At 46.2% G+C, this 18,721-nt stretch overlaps 1 protein-coding gene across 2 annotated transcripts in view; it reads left to right on the top strand.

Annotated features, from left to right (window-relative positions):
• The window catches only part of MACROD2 (mono-ADP ribosylhydrolase 2), a 3,123,444-nt gene that overhangs the window by 2,054,576 nt on the left and 1,050,147 nt on the right, over nucleotides 1–18,721 (top strand). The gene's annotated exons all lie outside the window — the stretch shown is intronic.

Below are 18,721 nucleotides of genomic sequence, written 5' to 3'. Positions count from 1 at the left end.
GCTATTTGGGTGCCTACAGCAAAAGTGTCCCAAGACACATCTGTAGAGGTTTATGTTCACCGCTGCCACAAAATTGTAATTATTTTATACATTATTACCCTTCTAGGTACTGCCATAATTTGCAAAAGCTTCAGTCTTGATTGGATATAAATAATTTTCCACTCAGCTAATTATGTATTCCCAATTCCTTTCACGCTCCCATGTGAGCGCAGCATTAACATTTAGATCTGCTGGCAATCTTGAGTTCTTTTTGCTTTAACTTTGTCCTAAACCTGATTGCCCATGGCATTGCATGAATTAATTGCTGTCTATCCAATGCTTGTTTGTTGGTACTGTAATTGGTATTCAAGACATTGATATCCGACAATGCAACTATAAATTGTGCAAGAGGTTCCTTGGTTTGTAACCTTTGCGCCTTCTTATATGGTCTGGTAATAATCTACATGTCTAAATGAAGATATTCACTTGTCCAGTGCTTAATACAGTATAAAACTACTCTCAAATTGTATTTACAGTACATGTTGTAAAACTTCTAGCATACAGTATCTAAGGAGGACATTTACTAAGCAGTGATAAGAGCGGCGAAGTGAGCCAGTGGAGAAGTTGCCCCATCAACCAATCAGCAGCTCTGCATCATTTTATAGTATGCAAATTATAGATGTTACTTCAGTGCTGATTGGTTGCCATGGGCAACTTCTCCACTGGCTCAATTTTCTTTTCTTATCACTGCTTAGTAAATGTCCCCCTCAGTGTGGGGATGTAGTTATGTGACCGGTGGTCAGGAGACCACCAGTCACAACACCTCCCCCTACATCCCGCCCCCAGAGAATACCGACAGTCGGCATGCCGACTAACAGGGACTAGTCCCACTCGTGGGTGCCTGCATTCCGCCACCGAGTCCGCAAGGGGCTTGTTGCGCTCGCACCCCCCTCCGGCATTCCGCTAAAGGGATACCGGCGGAGGTATGCTGACCAGTGGTCTCCTGACCGGCGGTCACTAATAACCACCCCCTAAGTGTGCCCATACACCTGCCATCTATATTAAATGCTGAAGTCACAGTTGTGCCACACTGTTTTCCACTTTTATGTAAAGCAATAGTGTTGGCTAATTAAACATTGGTACACTTTCTAGCAGAGCATATTCAAGATGGAAACACCAATGTTTGTACGCAACTTCAATTACGATTCTCTAGGCTACGCAGCTGCTAATTTTTAGTAAGTGATGCTGCCACCCATGAATGAAAAGACACGACCACCGGAACAAAATATTCAGTTTTTCCTTCAAGGATTAACACAAAAAGATGCTTGGGGCTACTAACTCATAAGCAAACTACGTAAAGCTGCCCATGGGAGAAGCAGCTGGTCCTGAGAGCTACACCTGCGGCCCTGAGTGTGTGCCCCTGCTACTCGTTGATCACCATTGCAAAGCAGACGCTTACAGGAAACTGCAGGTGCTCAAATTTAAAAGGAAAAATGTTAGGGATAAGGGGCATACGTGGTATAAACACAGTCTCACCTGCACCACATCCTGCTAGAATCTCTGCCTCATTTAGGTGCCTCTGCACAGCAGTCGGAACACCAACTTTTTGTGCGTCGTGTCTAGTGTCTGTTTTTTTCCTTTATTACTCCTCTCCCTGATGTTACATTGGTATTGTACATACCTTAGTTTCTTTCTAGGTCACTATGCTATACAATAGTGAAAACGCAATCCAAATTCATAAAATATTTTTTGCGTAATGCCAGAACGAACAGACAAAAATTCGGGTATTTTTTTCCGTCTCCATAGTTCATAAATAATCCCTAGAAGAATATGCCTCCAAAAAAATGCACAGACATAACCCTTACAGTCTTATTATATGTATAGATTAGGAAGAAAATGAAATTATAAAGAGCAATGCTATTTTTTTTAAATTATATACAAGAGACAAATAAAAAAATAATAATTGTGTTTTAAAATGTTTATATGACGGGCAAAGTGTATTATTTTATGGCTACATAACTATGCTGTTCCCATTTCAATTGATTAACAATTTGCGTTTTTTAAGACTATATTTTATAATTATTATATATTCGTTATTTTTTATTTCACAAAGAGAACGTTTTTCCTTAGAACTTGTTTATAGTGTTGCATGTTTAAAAGCCATATATTTTGCAGGTGGCTATTTATTGTCACACACAGGGAATAAGTGTTAGTATTTCTATAACAATACAGTACTGTTGCGATACAGGCGGACTAATATCGTTTCGGTCACTACCTCGTATCTGCGTTCCTCCAGGTCATCTGTCTGTCAGTCAGCACCTAATTATAAACATTACCAGCTTTAATAACCATTCCCCGCACAGGAGCACATTACAGATCTTGATAAGACACATGGCCATCGGGTTCAACCCGTTCTTCAACAGCCGACTGACAATTTGGCAATTAGTTTTTATCCATGGTCTGTGCAGTAATTGGGTTTGTCAAATAGCTATATGTATGTAAGAAATGGATTGGACATGAATTGCTTGAAGGTCTGAAAATTCTGTAGCATAGTGTCAAGGATACAAAAAGGTAATATGAGAACAATATAGGAATAGACACATTTATATATGCAGTATAAAATGTATATAAAGAAAATGAATCGTCATCCAAAGGCTATATTCCCCCAATTGTACAGTGCTACAGTATATGCTGGCACTATGCGCCTGGTTCAGATGTGGCAGGAGGGGCTATCGTTGCTGTTTACATAGAAGCGGCAGTGATAGCACTAATATGGTAATTCAGCAGGGGGCGTCACACTTCCTGTTACATTACTGATCCGAGCTGCGTCCAAAGACACAGTATCAGACCATCTGCAACACCATTGGCCGGCCTCGTACCCGTGGGGTTGCCCAAGCCTGCCGCCGCAGGAGCAACCAAGAGGCCAGGAGATCTCCGTCCTTGGATGGAGATTCTGGTTTCATCCCTCCCCTGCAACAGCGGTGACATGCCTCCGTTTTGAGAAATGGAGGCTCTCACCGCACTCATACGTCATCAGTCTGTCGATCACTGACAGGCTGATGCCTTCTTGCGTCCGCTGTCGCAGACCCATGGTCAGACACATGCGCAAAGTACCGAGCATAAATGTGTCATTATTGCTTGAATAATAATAATTTTGAGACCTGAAGGGCTTCAGATTAACCTTCTTAGTGGTGGCAGTTCAGTCGTGTGTTTTCTGTGAATGCTGATGTAACCAACACAGCGGACAGCTGTTCTAGATCGAGGTATCTAGGGGGAATCGTCCGGATCCCGACGGTTAGAATACCAACTGCAGATACCCGACGATCAGAATACAGAATAAGTGCTGCTGTTGGGGTTAGGCACTAGAGGGTGGGTTATGGTTAGGCTGCAGGGGTGGGAGAGGTTAAGGTTAGGTTGTGGGAGGGGACGGGTAGGGTTAGGCTGCAGGAGGAGAAGCTTAGGGTTAAACTTCCAGAGGGGGGTGGGTTAAGGTTAGTCTGCGGGTGGAGAGCTTAGGGTTAGGCTGACAGAGGCTAAGGTTAGGTGTATGCAGGGTGGTTTCTTTGGCTCTCAGTACAAACACAAAAAAATGCACCCCCATGGTCATGGAGGGAAAGAAAAATGTGTGTGCCGATGGCACACGTGCCCCAGGCAAAGGGGTGTGGTCTAAAAGCAAGTGGGCATGGCCTTACTGAAATGGGTGTGGTCTTGCCAACGCCGTCGCGGCATCCCTGGCACTGCTGTGTCGTTGTCTGCCTGCTCCCTCCAGGCTCTGTTTTTAAATGTCCCTCTTATGTTGGGAGGGACGTTTTCACAGTATTCTATGCAGCCGGCCAGGCCGCATAGAATACTGCAGCAGTGTGCACACAATGGCTGCGGTCCGGCCCCCCATGCAATTGCACAGCTGACAATCTATCTGTCTATTCATAGAGAATTGACAGAATTGGGCGCACCTTTAACAGATCTCAGAACATAGCCACTAATAATTAAAATAAGAATTTACTCACCGGTAATTCTATTTCTCGTAGTCCGTAGTGGATGCTGGGACTCCGTAAGGACCATGGGGAATAGCGGCTCCGCAAGAGACTGGGCACAACTAAAAGAAAGCTTTAGACTACTGGTGTGCACTGGCTCCTCCCACTATGACCCTCCTCCAGACTTCAGTTAGGATACTGTGCCCGGAAGAGCTGACACAATAAGGAAGGATTTTGAATCCCGGGTAAGACTCATACCAGCCACACCAATCACACCGTATAACTCGTGATACAATACCCAGTTAACAGTATGATAACAACTGAGCCTCTCAACAGATGGCTCAACAATAACCCTTTAGTTAAACAATAACTATATACAAGTATTGCAGACAATCCGCACTTGGGATGGGCGCCCAGCATCCACTACGGACTACGAGAAATAGAATTACCGGTGAGTAAATTCTTATTTTCTCTGACGTCCTAAGTGGATGCTGGGACTCCGTAAGGACCATGGGGATTATACCAAAGCTCCCAAACGGGCGGGAGAGCGCGGATGACTCTGCAGCACCGAATGGGCAAACTCTAGGTCCTCCTCAGCCACGGTGTCAAACCTGTAGAATTTAGCAAATGTGTTTGACCCCGACCAAGTAGCTGCTCGGCAAAGTTGTAGAGCCGAGACCCCTCGGGCAGCCGCCCAAGAAGAGCCCACCTTCCTCGTGGAATGGGCTTTCACTGATTTAGGATGCGGCAGTCCAGCCGCAGAATGTGCAAGCTGAATCGTACTACAGATCCAGCGAGCAATCGTCTGCTTTGAAGCAGGTGCACCTAACTTGTTGGGCGCATACAGGATAAATAGCGAGTCAGTCTTTCTGACTCCAGCTGTCCTGGAAACATAAATTTTCAGGGCCCTGACTACATCCAACGACTTGGAAGCCTCCAAGTCTTTAGTAGCCGCAGGCACCACGATAGGTTGGTTCAGATGAAAGGCTGACACCACCTTAGGGAGAAATTGGGGACGAGTCCTCAATTCTGCCCTATCCATATGGAAAATCAGATAAGGGCTTTTACATGACAAAGCCGCCAATTCTGATACACGCCTGGCCGAAGCCAAGGCCAACAACATGACCACTTTCCACGTGAGATATTTCAATTCCACGGTTTTAAGTGGCTTAAACCAATGTGACTGTAGGAAATCCAACACCACGTTGAGATCCCAAGGTGCCACTGGAGGCACAAAAGGGGGCTGAATATGCAGCACTCCCTTAACAAAAGTTTGAACTTCAGGTAGTGAAGCCAGTTCTCTCTGGAAGAAAATCGATAGAGCCGAAATCTGGACCTTAATGGAACCCAATTTTAGGCCCATAGTCACCCCTGACTGTAGAAAGTGCAGGAAACGGCCCAGCTGAAATTCTTCCGTTGGGGCCTTCCTGGCCTCACACCACGAAACATATTTTCGCCATATGCGGTGATAATGGTTTGCAGTTACTTCTTTCCTAGCTTTAATCAGCGTAGGAATGACTTCCTCCGGAATGCCCTTTTCCTTCAGGATCCGGTGTTCAACCGCCATGCCGTCAAACACAGCCGCGGTAAGTCTTGGAACAGACAGGGCCCCTGCTGCAGCAGGTCCTGTCTGAGCGGCAGAGGCCATGGGTCCTCTGAGATCATTTCTTGAAGTTCCGGGTACCAAGCTCTTCTTGGCCAATCCGGAACAATGAGTATAGTTCTTACTCCTCTTCTCCTTATTATCCTCAGTACCTTTGGTATGAGAGGAAGAGGAGGGAACACATAAACCGACCGGTACACCCACGGTGTCACTAGAGCGTCCACAGCTATCGCCTGCGGGTCTCTTGACCTGGCGCAATACTTTTCTAGCTTTTTGTTTAGGCGGGACGCCATCATGTCCACCTGTGGCCTTTCCCAACAGTTTACAATCAGTTGGAAGACTTCTGGATGAAGTCCCCACTCTCCCGGGTGGAGGTCGTGCCTGCTGAGGAAGTCTGCTTCCCAGTTGTCCACTCCCGGAATGAACACTGCTGACAGTGCTAACATGTGATTTTCCGCCCATCGGAGAATCCTTGTGGCTTCTGCCATCGCCGTCCTGCTTCTCGTGCCACCCTGTCGGTTTACATGGGCGACCGCCGTGATGTTGTCTGACTGGATCAGTACCGGCTGGTTTTGAAGCAGGGGTTTTGCCTGACTTAGGGCATTGTAAATGGCCCTCAGTTCCAGAATATTTATGTGCAGGGAAGTCTCCTGACTTGACCACAGTCCTTGGAAGTTTCTTCCCTGTGTGACTGCCCCCCAGCCTCGAAGGCTGGCATCCGTGGTCACCAGGACCCAGTCCTGTATGCCGAATCTGCGGCCCTCTTGAAGATGAGCACTCTGCAGCCACCACAGCAGAGACACCCTGGTCCTTGGAGACAGGGTTATCAGCCGATGCATCTGAAGATGCGATCCGGACCACTTGTCCAACAGGTCCCACTGAAAAGTTCTTGCATGGAACCTGCCGAATGGAATTGCTTCGTAGGAAGCTACCATCTTTCCCAGGATCCGCGTGCAGTGATGCACCGACACCTGTTTTGGTTTTAGGAGGCCTCTGACTAGAGATGACAGCTCCTTGGCCTTCTCCTCCGGGAGAAACACTTTTTTCTGTTCTGTGTCCAGAACCATCCCCAGGAACAGTAGACGTGTCGTAGGGATCAGCTGTGACTTTGGAATATTTAGAATCCAGCCGTGCTGTTGTAGCACCTCCCGAGATAGTGCTACCCCGACCAACAACTGCTCCCTGGACCTCGCCTTTATCAGGAGATCGTCCAAGTACGGGATAATTAAAACTCCCTTCTTTCGAAGGAGTATAATCATTTCGGCCATTACCTTGGTAAAGACCCTCGGAGCCGTGGATAGACCGAACGGCAACGTCTGGAATTGGTAATGACAATCCTGTACCACAAATCTGAGGTACTCCTGGTGAGGATGGTAAATGGGGACATGCAGGTAAGCATCCTTGATGTCCAGTGATACCATGTAATCCCCCTCGTCCAGGCTTGCAATAACTGCCCTGAGCGATTCCATCTTGAACTTGAATTTTTTTATATACGTGTTCAAGGATTTCAAATTTAAAATGGGTCTCACCGAACCGTCCGGTTTCGGTACCACAAACATTGTGGAATAGTAACCCCGTCCTTGTTGAAGTAGGGGCACCTTTACTATCACCTGTTGTGAATACAGCTTGTGAATTGCCTGTAACACTGCCTCCCTGTCTGAGGGAGTTGTTGGTAAGGCAGATTTGAGGAAACGGCGGGGGGGAGACGTCTCGAATTCCAGCTTGTACCCCTGAGGTACTACTTGAAAGATCCAGGGATCCACCCGTGAGCGAACCCACTGATTGCTGAAATTTTTGAGACGGGCCCCCACCGTACCTGGCTCCGCCTGTGGAGCCCCAGCGTCATGCTGTGGACTTAGAGGAAGCAGGGGAGGACTTTTGCTCCTGGGAACTGGCTGTATGCTGCAGCTTTTTCCCTCTACCTCTGCCTCTGGGCAGAAAGGACGCGCCCCTAACCCGCTTGCCCTTATTGGGCCGAAAGGACTGTACCTGATAATACGGTGCTTTCTTTGGCTGTGAGGTAACATGGGGTAAAAATGTAGATTTCCCAGCCGTTGCTGTGGAAACGAGGTCCGAGAGACCATCCCCGAACAACTCCTCACCCTTATAAGGCAAAACTTCCATGTGCCTTTTAGAATCTGCATCTCCTGTCCACTGCCGAGTCCATAACCCTCTCCTGGCAGAAATGGACATTGCACTTATTTTAGATGCCAGCCGACAAATATCCCTCTGTGCATCCCTCATGTAGAAGAGTGCGTCTTTAATATGCTCTACGGTTAGCAATATAGTGTCCCTGTCTAGGGTATCAATATTTTCCGACAGGGAATCTGACCACGCAGCTGCAGCACTGCACATCCATGCTGAAGCAATAGCAGGTCTCAGTATAACACCTGTGTGTGTATATATAGACTTCAGGATAGCCTCCTGCTTTCTATCAGCAGATTCCTTCAGGGCGGCCGTATCCGGAGACGGTAGTGCCACCTTCTTTGACAAGCGTGTGTGCGCTTTATCCACCCTAGGGGATGTTTCCCATCGTGACCTATCCTCTGGCGGGAAAGGGTACGCCATTAGTAACCTCTTAGAAATTACCAGTTTCTTATCAGGGGAAGCCCACGCTTCTTCACACACTTCATTTAATTCCTCAGATGGAGGAAAAACCACTGGTAGTTTTTTCTCTCCAAACATAATACCCTTTTTTGTGGTACCCGGGGTAACATCAGAAATGTGTAACACATTTTTCATTGCCTCAATCATGTAACGTGTGGCCCTATTGGAAGTTACATTAGTCTCATTGTCGTCGACACTGGAGTCAGTATCCGTGTCGACATCTGTGTCTGCCATCTGAGGTAGCGGGCTTTTTAGAGCCCCTGATGGCTTTTGAGACGCCTGGGCAGGCACAGGCTGAGAAGTCGGCTGTCCCACATTTGGTATGTCGTCAAACCTTTTATGCAAGGAGTCGACACTGTCGCGTAATTCCTTCCACAGCACCATCCACTCAGGTGTCGACCCCGCAGGGGGTGACATCACATTTATCGGCATCTGTTCCGCCTCCACATAAGCCTCCTCATCAAACATGTCGACACAGCCGTACCGACACACCGCATACACACAGGGAATGCTCTGACTGAGGACAGGACCCCACAAAGCCCTTTGGGGAGACAGAGAGAGAGTATGCCAGCACACACCAGAGCGCTATATAACACAGGGATCCCACTATAAATGAGTGTTTTTCCCTTATAGCTGCTTATATTATATACTGCGCCTAAATTTAGTGCCCCCCCCTCTCTTTTTTACCCTTATGTAGCTTGTACACTGCAGGGGAGAGCCAGGGAGCGTCCTTCCAGCGGAGCTGTGAGGGAAAAAATGGCGCCAGTGTGCTGAGGGAGATGGCCCCGGCGGACTTCTCCCGCTTTTTCCGGAATTCTGGCAGTGGTATTTTTACACCTATATAGCCTTCCTGACTATATATGGTGTAGATTTGCCAGCCAAGGTGTCTTATATTGCCCTCAGGGCGCCCCCCCAGTGCCCTGCACCCATCAGTGACCGGAGTGTGAGGTGTGCATGAGGAGCAATGGCGCACAGCTGCAGTGCTGTGCGCTACCTTGTTGAAGACAGAAGTCTTCTGCCGCCGATTTTCAGGGACACTTCTTGCTTCTGGCTCTGTAAGGTGGCCGGCGGCGCGGCTCCGGGACCGAACAGCGAGGTCGGGTCCTGTGGTTGATCCCTCTGGAGCTAATGGTGTCCAGTAGCCTAAGAAGCCCAAGCTACCACCAGTTAGGTAGGTTCGCTTCTTCTCCCCTTAGTCCCTCGCTGCAGTGAGTCTGTTGCCAGCAGATCTCACTGTAAAATAAAAAACCTAAAATATACTTTCTTTCTAGGAGCTCAGGAGAGCCCCTAGTGTGCATCCAGCTCAGCCGGGCACAAGATTCTAACTGAAGTCTGGAGGAGGGTCATAGTGGGAGGAGCCAGTGCACACCAGTAGTCTAAAGCTTTCTTTTAGTTGTGCCCAGTCTCCTGCGGAGCCGCTATTCCCAATGGTCCTTACGGAGTCCCAGCATCCACTTAGGACGTCAGAGAAAATGTAGTAGCTGCTTCTATTTGACCATCTGGATGTCAATTTAGATACATAATACAGAAAAACTTGTTACTTTGTTATAGAGGGACAGCAAAGTAACAAGTTTTTCTTGTTTTTGCACAGTTTTTCTGTTTTAATTGCACATCTGGCCCAGGCCTAGAAACGGCAATGGGTGTATGGGTACAGTAAAAATACTGCAATCCGTCGTGATCTCGCTGTTGGGATCCCGACTGCCGGGATTTCGTCCCCAACCCACCTAGTCAGGCTGGTTTGTGACAATTATACATCAATAGTATTGCTAGGCCATACAAAAAAGAGAGCTTCACATTTTATGTAATTTTCAGAATCAGGTGACTGTAAGCACAAAGATGAAATCCGTATGTGCAATCTGGGATAAGTGTTCAGCTGAGGTATGTCTGACAAAGCAAAGCCAGGCATAGTATATGATTAATAACAGAAACAGCACAATACCAATACAGTACAAACCACATGAGGACAAACCTTTCATCTGTCTGACTACCTGCTCAGCCTTAGCAGTAACAACATTGATTAGCCTGATGACATTTAATCTAGCAATGTATTAGCTGTGCTGACTCATCCTGCGCAGCCCACTGCTTGCTGTGGAATCTGATTGCCACCTAAGTACAAACGCCACATCGCTTTCCCGCCATCCGTTCAGCCCAGGGATATTGAGAATAAAGTTGCATTTTAAATAGAAGCATATTCACCAGGTTAATCAGCGCCCGTGGTAACTTTACTTTACATCATTTTTCATCATTGCAATTTTACAAATACGTCTCTGCAAGGAAACAATTATCATGCAAACAAAGAGAGAAGAGTTATGTAACCAGCACTAAAACAGTCCTATCTCTCTGAACCCTTTTTATTGATTTGGCATGGTCTGTAATTGCTGTTTGCGATTGCGAGAAACAGCTATTTCAGCCGAGCCAGCTTTATTGTGCTCGTGGCAGCCGCGCTTGTTTATCTTTATGTCTTCCTAACTGCTGCCTTTTATTTTTATTTTTATTTTTTTACACTTTAGAAAGCGTTCACAATTGTACTTTTAAATTGCAGTGTCAAAGAAAATGTACCAGTCCATTCAGAGTCAGTGTGGTAATATGCAGCCTATAAAACGTAATTGTATGCATGTCTTTATGTTAACAAAACATATATCAGTTTTTGCACATTCTAGACTTTTGCAACCCAAAGTTTTGCTGCAAGCCAGCCAGACTGAAAGCATCTGACAGTGTCTGTATAAATAACTGCTCTGCCCCATACAGAGAACTCACAGCAGAGCAATAAACCACTGCGGCATCCTGACAGTCAGAATCCTGACTGATCCCGGTAAGTATTTAACCCTACCCCTAATCCTAACTCACCCCTCTTGCATGCCTAGCCCTAACCCACTCCCTCCCGCAGCCTAATCCAAACCATGGATCCCCCCCGCAACCTAACCCTACACCCCCCCACCCCCACCCCCTGCCACACCCCAACCCTCCCTTTAGTGCCTATCCCTAACCCCAGTACTTACCTTCAGGATTCCGCTGTCAGTAATTTGACTGTTCATCTGATGCATGTCCACATGATAATTGTCGACCAATCATACCACACCCGTTGAAATTATGTGAGTCAAACAGGGGCCCTAACTGCAGGATCTCAAGTCTAGGGTCAGATAATCTATTTTGCAGTGCGGGCAGCTGACTAAGGTGTGACATGTTCAAGTGGGATAGACTGCCACCTGCTGATGTCAAGTTTGTTTGTTTATTTCTAGGATGGGGGAGGGAGGTTCTAGCACCCAGCACATCAAATTAGGAACACGCCACTAGACCAACACCTGAAGGGCTCATGTAAGACTGCAAACGTGGCGGTAATAGTTGTAGAGCAGCTGGGGTGGTTTTCCTGCCAGTGCCATATTGAAGACAGAGTGGTATGGGGCGCTTTTCCAGGTACACTCACACATTAGGTTGCATCACCAGTGTGTGTGTGTGTGTGTGTGTGTGTGTGTGGGGGGGGGGGGGGGGGGGGAAGGGTGGATGTGGCATAGGTGATCTGAGGTTTGTGTGTGGCATATTGCAAACTGGGATTATTTATACATTATACTTTTTAATAACCACGCCAGTATACTGTAGTTTATTTTAATTGGTAGGGGCCCTCACAAATTAGTTTCTTTGTGGCACCCACAAACCTTGATCTGGCTCTCTGCTTCCTGCGGCCCTGTCCCTCATGTGACAATTGAGGCTCAGAACTTTCTGCTGTTAACCTAAATTACACACATTATGAATAAACTATAACTTTTGATATATTTCATTACATAAAATACTAAAAAGGAGCGCTTGTGTAGCTAAACGCACATACCTAAAAAAAGAGATTTAATTAGTGTAATAATGTTACAGCTCTTTTTTGAAAAAATGCAGGAGGTGGGAATTAATCATTTTTTTAAAAGGGTTTAATTGTCCATCAAATTGTATGATATAACTTTCCCTATAGTATTTAATGGTCACAATTTTACAGAGCTGCTACACATATTCACAGCGCAGTATTGATATTACATACAAAACTATATTTCATTACATAAACTAAATTACATCATGCAAATTATTTAACTATACAATCTAGTCCTCCAAGATAAAGCTACAGTATATCAAACACAGTATCATATCTCTATTAGGCACAATTACCACTAAGGACTGACTACAGAGGATAAACAATCCAGTTCTAATCCATAACTCACAGAAAATACATGCCGTATATACACATACAGTAGTACAAGCTAACTGAGTCACAGTATGAAAGTAAATACAACATTCTCAGCCACTATCATAGGCGTGCGCAGCACATTTTATTAGGGGGTGCACCGATGGAGGGGCGTGTCTAGCACCATCTATTGACGTCAACGCAATATAAAATATCCACCCTTGTACCAATCCTAATTAAGCAGATACATTGTCAGATGTTGTGGTGTGCACCAAACAAACACCCCTGATGGCACTAACTGCAATTACAGTGCTCCTCCTCAGCCTAGTCTGGCTCCCCCTCTCTTTCCCCTGCAAGCTGCAGCAGCTTACTTACAAGTGAGTCACTCACTGACACTGACAGTCGCAGACTAGTACTACTGCTGCTGGAAAAACGAGTGATGTGTCAATGCTGCTGCCGACCGCCGGCCAGTATTGAATTTGTCTTCCTAAGAGGAACCCTGGCTGCATGCTGCTCCTCATCAGTGGCTGGCGTTGGCATAGCATAGAAGGAGAGAGGTGAGCGTGTGGCGGGTATGACAGGTGGGCATGCGAGCAGCATGATGTAATCACATCACATCACGCTGTTTTTGTACATGGAGGTGGAGCCGGGAGTTTGAAAGCCGGTGGCAGTGGCACCCTTGATTAACCCAGGTGTCTGGTCAGTAATGCAGTCCTGACAGGGTGCAGCGCAGAGGGGACAGTAATCAGCCTGCTCGGCTATCGCTGCATCAGGCATGTGAGATCAGGGTGCCAGACATTAGGGGGTGCCTGTGCGCACCAGGAACCCCCCCTGCGCACACCTATGGCCACTATCATATCCAACTTGAATAGAAACGGACAATCCTATTGTGTGTGTGTGACTGTTTACATTTGAACTCTGTTTCTTGTAAAATAAACTGAGCTCTAGATCATACTTGCCTACTTTTGAAAACTAGTTTCAGGGAGATTCCAGGTGGCAGCAGAACACGCAGCATTTTCCGTTGGGGGGGGGGGTGGTCATGCTCCGCCCAAAGGGTGTGTCTAGGTCCACCTATAAGGGGATTTATTGCCACTCAGGGGTGTGTCCTGATGAAAACTATAGTACTAAAACCAGCCAAAAACAAAAAGAGTAATAATATAGGTACACTAGAGTAATAATAGGTGCACTATATATTATGGTAGTATGTACTGTACACTGGTGAGAAGAGACGGACGAACAGAAAACCTAAAGTATAGTATCTGGTGTGCGATTGTGTGATATATATATATAATATATATAGCACCATAATGCATTACATTATATACACAGCCAGAGCCGTAAGTAGACATTTTGGTGCCCTGTGCCAGAAACAGAAATGGTGCCCCCCTCCCAAACGTAAAATAGAGCCTGCGCGCCCCCAAAAATATAGGGGCATGGTTTCATGGGAAAGTGGTATGACCACATAATTCACATTACATACCCTGTACAGTAGTGTACATTTGTCACATTACATCACACAGCAGTACCCCTTATCCACATTACGCGTGACTGCACCTTATATACACCATACGCCAGGTAGCCTCTTACACACATTACCCCAGGTAGAGTCCCTTATACACACTACGCCAGGTGGAGCCCCTATACCTGAGAGAGAGAGAGAGACTGTGTGTGTGTGTGTGTGTGTGTGTGTGTGTGTATGTGTGTGTCACAGCATGGTAGACAGCAGCGCTTCAGCAAGACCCACAGCTCCATATCTCACCCGCCTCTGCGAGCAGCTCTGGGACCCGCTGCTCCATGTCCCCTCATATTACCACAGTAACACATTACATTACATTTTACACAGCCCCCCCCCCCCCCGCCCCCCATATTACACACACATTACATTACACACACACCCATATTACACTCAGTGGCACATTACACTACACCCCCTTCATATTACACGCAGTAGCACATTACATTACACCCCCCCATATTACACGCAGTAGCACATTACATTACATTACACCCCCCCCCCCCATATTACACGCAGTAGCACATTACATTACATCCCTCCATATTACACACAGTGGCACATTACATTACACCCCCCATATTACACGCAGTAGCACATTACATTACATTACACCCCCCCATATTACACGCAGTAGCACATTACATTACACCCCTCCATATTACACACAGTGGCACATTACACTACACCCCCCCCCCCATATTAGACACAGCAGCACATTACGCTATACCCACCCATATTACACACAGCAGCACATTATACTACCCCCCCCCCCCCCCCCCATATTACACTCAGTGTGTGGTGGGGGAGGTAGCACAGGGCAGACATAAGCAGGAGCAGGAAGGCTGAGCTGTGTCACGCTGCCTACTGTACTGTTAGTGTGGTGGGCGGGGCCAGCCCTGGCTGCCGGGTCATGTGCTCCCCTGTACACTACAGGTGGCTGCTGTGCTCATTCTTCATATCCTGCTGCAGACTGACAGTCTGCAGTGCACAGAGCTCTCTCAGGACACAGTGTGCCTCTCCCCTGATGTCCCCGCCCCCCGCATTTCCGGACTTGCGCATGCGCAGTTTAAAATTTACGGGGATGGAGACTTTGAAAATCGGGAGGGCTGACAAGGTATGCGGGGCAGCGGGAGGCTCATGCAAAAATCGGGAGCCTCCCGCTGAATGCGGGAGGGTAGGCAAGCCTGCTCTAGATGTGTTTATTAATCACATGAAAATGGTTAATCCTGTAACACTGCGAGTGTTAATATAGTGCAAAATGGCATGTACACATTAACATTTGAATCTAATACTTTTAATTTCAAAATATATTAAGTTGATCTAAGACAAGGTGTGCTCATTATTGCCTGATGAATATAAGGCAGAAACATGGCAGATCATTATATGCCACTTCAAGAAAGCTGAAGAAAGCTGTTCAGTGAAATGCTTGTTTTGGTGACATGTCTTGTTTAAATTATAACTCTTAATATGTGGCTTTTTCTACATATTACAGTATTTGAAGGTATACTACAGGGATTATGGACCCTATTCAGAAAGGATTGCAAACTCAACTTTTTAGCAGAATTAGCAATCCTTTTGCTTGCATGCTAGTTGCCGCCCCCTCCCCCTGCTGCCACACTGAAATTGCTGTCGCACCGCAATTTCAGCGTGTTCGCAGAAAGTAAGGAATCCTCCTGCCGGCGCAGCGTTGCTGCGACGGCAGGAGGGTCGCCACCATTTTCTGATCAGAGCGGCTGCGTGTGAAGTCACGCAGCCACTTGGATCATGCACATGCCGTACCCCTCGTTCACGCCACCACCACCCCATTTCCCTGAGGCTGCTCCCACAATGCTCCATCTCTTCCTAGGAAATGGGGTGTGGTCGCCCCCTCCCACCCTTGGAACACCTCTGCCTGATAGACAGACAGACAGGCATTTGCATTAACGGCGGGGTGCCCGCACTACAAGCAGGCGCATGTGCAGTACAGGCCCCGCACATGCGCCCGTACCAGCATTGTATTTTTTGCAGTTGGATCATGAGTTGTGATCCAACCTGAATAGGGTCCAATATCAGTATGTGATTTAAACCATTTTCTTAATGTGGCAGTGTAGCAAAACCATTATTTACAGTATTTATTTCACTAAATTATATTTTTGTGGGACACTGTAGGGATTTATTAACCCATTGGACACAAATCCACTATATATATATTGACAATGCTAAATTCCTTTGTCGTATAAACAACCCTTAATGAAGTCTAAGAACACTATACGCTGTTCACTTAAGAAGTACCGGAAGGGTATGCTAGTTGCGTAACGATCGCTCAGCCGTAGGCGAGACGCTCAAGCGTCACGTTCGCTCACGGCCCAGTGATCACAGGACAGCACGTTGTTGGCTATGACTAGAGTAATGATTCGCTATGGCGTAGCGGACGCTCGAGACCACGAGGAGATCACCAGCGGCGCTGACGCTCACAACGCTATACCTTTATGTCTAAACGTTATACCAATGAAATGCACAGAATACCTTAATGTGAATACAGGGTGTAAGTGCAACCTTGTGTAACCTGACTAACTACAAAGCTGCTTGAGCGTCTCCGACGCTCAAGTGAACACTTAATACTATAGAAAATACACAGATACTGGTTTAGGGTCCAAAGCCTATTAACTGTATTATATCTAATATACTTGTAAAAGGGGATAACAGTACAAATGATACACTACAATATAACAGAGACTTCCTAACCAAAATACAATACTATCTAATACAATTCGATACTAGTCTAGGGGAGATGTGAGAGAAAAGAGAAAGGAGAGAGAGAGAGAAATGGAAAGAGATGAGAGAAATTGGCTCACAGTAAGACAATGATTACGGAGAGAAAACTTACGCACAAGGGGAAACGATCGCATGCGCCTGGACATCCAGCACCCGATTTTCAGCAATGAGAACCGTTGAAGAGTGAGAGCTGGATGTGGTCGGCCTGCCTATTTATGCCCCACACACAATGCAATCCAATGGTCCCTACAATCTTGTCGTCCATTGGACACAGGAATCCGGCTTCGCATCATAACAAAAGGTCATAGGTTGATTCATACAGGTGGGCTGTGACGATTTCCAACAGCTCAGGTGGGTGGGAAACTGGGTTTCCCGCCGCATACCTGAGTATGTGTAAATAATAGAAATGGACATAAACTTTTTATGTCCATAACTATCCGCACGAGCGATTAATACGCTCCAAACCAACACCGGAATATTGCTCTTTAAATGTTCTTCCGATGGATACCAAACACTGCTATATGATTCCTGTTAGACCCTTCGTACCATACAAAGAGGGATTCCTCCGTTCAGGGACGTTTTTTTGTTAACTAAACTTTCAGAAATCATTAAAGGGATCATGATCTATAAACTACATTAATTATGAAAATGTGTAACGAATGAGTCGCACGCTACGACTACATAAACTCTACCGTAAATACGCATACCGTGCGCCCGCGGGTGCACGCTATTGCGGGTATGCGCCTTCACGGGAGAGCGTACGCATGCGCAGCGCGGACCAGTGTGCGGTGCAAATATGGCAACGTGTATAGAGATATTTTTCTGACTTTGACAGTCCACCCTTTGGCAGTCAATAATAACTGCCACCTTCTAAAACATTTCAAAAGGAGAAAAATATATGTCAGGGGTTAATTCATTTCCATGGTTGGGTAGGGGAGGAGAGAGGAGTAGGTGTGAAGAGGGTATGACCTAGTGAGAAAGCAGAAGCATGTGTGTATGAGTCCATGTTTGGAGGGTCATGTATCATCGTGCCGTACGTGTGGTAAATCAAGCTTCGAAGTATTGCGAAGTATACATTTGAATTCCTTCTTATCCTGTGGTACAGGTCTGTGGATGGGCTGTCAAACTTTACCGAGCTCTTTTCGGATTTTTTTTTGAACAAAATGGGGAGCACATTTTAGTTGATGATACATGAATGGGGGAATATGTGATTGTTGATATCTGTGCCTGTATTCCCTATACTATGTGTGTTATTACCTGAGGGTTGTAGAGATGAAGATGAAGAACACTTATGGAAAATGCAATGATATTCTATGTCAGGTAAATGTACATCTGTCGTCGAAGTTTTGTTCGGTATCAGTTGAAAGTCGTCTTCTTTGCGCTGTTTTGCTCCTTAGGCATGAGCAACAAGCTTTGTCAGTGCCATCAGATTTACAAAAAATGTTGGGCTAGCGTGAGTTTAAAAATACTAGGGAAACTGGGGATCCATGGCAAAGTTCATCAAGTGTCCATATCATAGGTTGTCAAAACTTCATCTTTGGTGCTTGTCTGTTGTCTGTATGGCGTCTCGTCAACTTCCTCGTCCAAGGGGTCGTTGTATCTTGGAGAAAAGCAGAAAAACAGGTGAAAGAAACGGACCGTATAATCGCATTTTCATCACATCCTGGTTTCTATCATTGGGTCATAAATCAGATCCAGGTTAATTACGGTTTCCTCACTCCTCAAGCTCATCACTTTTGTACTTTGTTTGCACCTCATTAAAGCTTGCCCGCATCTAAATATCAATCCAATGGATATAACAACACCCAAGATACATAGTAGAAACTTTCCAACATCCATTATGACTCCTTGAGCCCAGTCTCCTAAACCGGAGAACCAATTTCGCGGGTTCAACCATGACACCCAACCAGTCAGCTCATTACCTACAGCCGCAAGGGTGAGATTGTGTTTTCGACGAAATTCCCACTTTAATTGCAGAATATCGTCCATCTTTTGGTCTATGACCTCTACCGGATCCTCGGTGCTATTTGTGATATACGTGCAACACTTTATGCCGTACTGTGTTGCCAATGTAACACAATATCCGCCTGTTACTGCTGTAAGATAATTAAGAACCATCCTATGCT

The sequence above is a fragment of the Pseudophryne corroboree genome, chromosome 4 (assembly GCF_028390025.1).
Source record: "Pseudophryne corroboree isolate aPseCor3 chromosome 4, aPseCor3.hap2, whole genome shotgun sequence".
In the NCBI taxonomy this organism is placed as follows: Eukaryota; Metazoa; Chordata; class Amphibia; order Anura; family Myobatrachidae; genus Pseudophryne; species Pseudophryne corroboree.
This window is presented reverse-complemented; position numbering and strand designations above follow the sequence as displayed.